This window comes from Bos indicus x Bos taurus, chromosome 1 (assembly GCF_003369695.1).
Source record: "Bos indicus x Bos taurus breed Angus x Brahman F1 hybrid chromosome 1, Bos_hybrid_MaternalHap_v2.0, whole genome shotgun sequence".
In the NCBI taxonomy this organism is placed as follows: Eukaryota; Metazoa; Chordata; class Mammalia; order Artiodactyla; family Bovidae; genus Bos; species Bos indicus x Bos taurus.
In genome coordinates, this window is record NC_040076.1 from 143,212,072 (window position 1) to 143,214,468 (window position 2,397).

Below are 2,397 nucleotides of genomic sequence, written 5' to 3' on the forward strand. Positions count from 1 at the left end.
TAAGGCACTAGGCAAAAGCCTAATCTGTAGACAGGTGGGGCATCGGGCCAAAGAGTATCCAAACCTGACAAGTCTCCTCAAATGGCTTGCTACAAATGCCATCAACTGGGACATTGGGTGGCACTCTGCCCTCAGGACCCAAGAGCCTCAAGGTCAAGCACCAAGCCTTCCCTCACGATGGTTCGAGAAGATTGAAGCAGCCTGCTCCAGCCAGCCCGCCTGTCACAGATAACCATCACGGGGCTGGAGCCAAGGGTGCAACTGGATGTGGCAGGTAGGTCTGAGAATTTCTTGGTTGGCACGGGGGCTACCTAGTCTGTCCTGACCTCCTACTCCGGAGCCTTCTCCCAAACCTGTACCATTTTGGGTGCTACAGGAAAAGCAACTACTAAAGGATTCACCCGAGCACTTCTTTGTTGCTGGGATGGACAAATATTTTCCCACCAGTTTCTGGTGGTCTCCGAGTGTCCTACTCCCTTACTGGGAAGAGATATACTCACTAAACTGGGGACCACACTTGTGATGGGAAGCTTTTCAGCCCCTAGAGCCCTACAGCTTCTGGTTACTACTTAAGAACCCATTACACCCTCTCCAATAGAGAGGGACCAAAAACTATGGGAGGACAAAATTAACCCCCAGGTGTGGGACCAGAGGACTCTTGGACGAGCCCACCAAGCTGAACTGGCCATCATTGTCCTCCGAGAACCCACTCGGTTTCCCAACCGGAAACAATATCCCCTCAAGAGAGAGGCTCAGGAGGGACTACAGACTTTAGTAAACAAATTCCTTGCTTGTGGACTATTGGTCCCCACAATTCGCCATATAACACCCCAATCCTCTCAGTAAAGAAAAAGGATGGAACCTGGTAAATGGCCCAAGATCTCCGGATCATAAATGAAGCTGTTCAGTTCAGTTAGTTCAGTCGTGTCTGACTCTTTGTGATCCATGAACCGCAGCACGCCAGGTCTCCCTGTCCACCACCAACTCCTGGAGTTCACTCAAACCCATGTCCATTGAGTCGGTGATGCCATCCAACCGTCTCATCCTCTGTCGTCCCCTTCTCCTCCTGCCCTCAATCTTTCCCAGCATCAGGGTCTTTTCCAATGAGTCAGCTCTGCGCATCAGGTGGCCAAAGGATTGGAGTTTCAGCTTCAACATCAGTCCTTCCAATGAACACCCAGGACTGATCTCCTTTAGGATGGACTGGTTGGATCTCCTTGCAGTCCAAGGGACTCTCAAGAGACTTCTCCAACACCACAGTTCAAAAACATCAATTCTTCAATTCTCAGCTTTCTTTATAGTCCAACTCTCACATCCATACATGACCACTGGAAAAACCACAGCCTTGACTAGATGGACCTTTGTTGGCAAAGTAACGTCTCTGCTTTTGAATATGCTGTCTAGGTTGGTCATAACTTACCTTCCAAGGAGTAAGCGTCTTTTAATTTCATGGCTACAATCAGCATCTGCAGTGATTTTGGAGCCCAGAAAAATAAAGTCAGCCACTGTTTCTACTGTTTCCCCATCTATTTGCCATGAAGTGATGGGACCGGATGCCATGATGTTAGTTTTCTGAATGTTGAGCTTTAAACCAACTTTTTCACTCTCCTCTTTCACTTTCATCAAGAGCTGTAGTCCCCCTCCATCCCACAGTACCCAATCCCTATGTAATCTTGGGAGAAATCCCACCCAGTGCCAAGTGGTTTACAGTCTTGGATCTCAAGGATGCATTTTTTTGCATACCACTGGCTAAAGAATTCCAATATCTTTTTGCCTTTGAGTGGGAGGCCCCAGGAGAAAAACACCAACAGATGACTTGGACAGTATTACCTCAGGGGTTCAGAGATAGCCCCCACCTATTTGGACAGGCCCTTAGCCGGGATCTCCTAGATCTGGACGTGGGACCTAATGGGAAAATATTACAATAAGTAGATGACCTACTAATTTGCTCTCCAGATGAGAAAAATGCCCAACATGCAATTCAGGTTCTAAAATTTTTGGCAGAAGGGGGATATAAAGTCTCCTGTGCTAAGGCGCATATGGTTGAGACAAAAGTCACTTACCTAGGAGTTCAGATTACACACGGGTCCAGGAGGCTGTCCTCTGATCGGGTACGAGGAGTCCTCCAGTTGCCCTCCCCCACAACTCAGAAACAATTGCAAGCTTTCCTGGGACTAACTTGGTATTGTAGAATCTGGATATCCAACTATGGTCTGATTGCCCAGCCCCTATATGAAAGCTTAAAAGGACAGGATGATTCAATCTCACTGATGTGGGGAACTTCTCAAAAGAAGGCAGAAAGCGAAAGAAAGAAAGTGAAGTCGCTCAGTCATGTCCAACTCTTTGCGACCCAGTGGACTGTAGCCTACCAGGCTCCTCTATCCATGGGATTCTCCA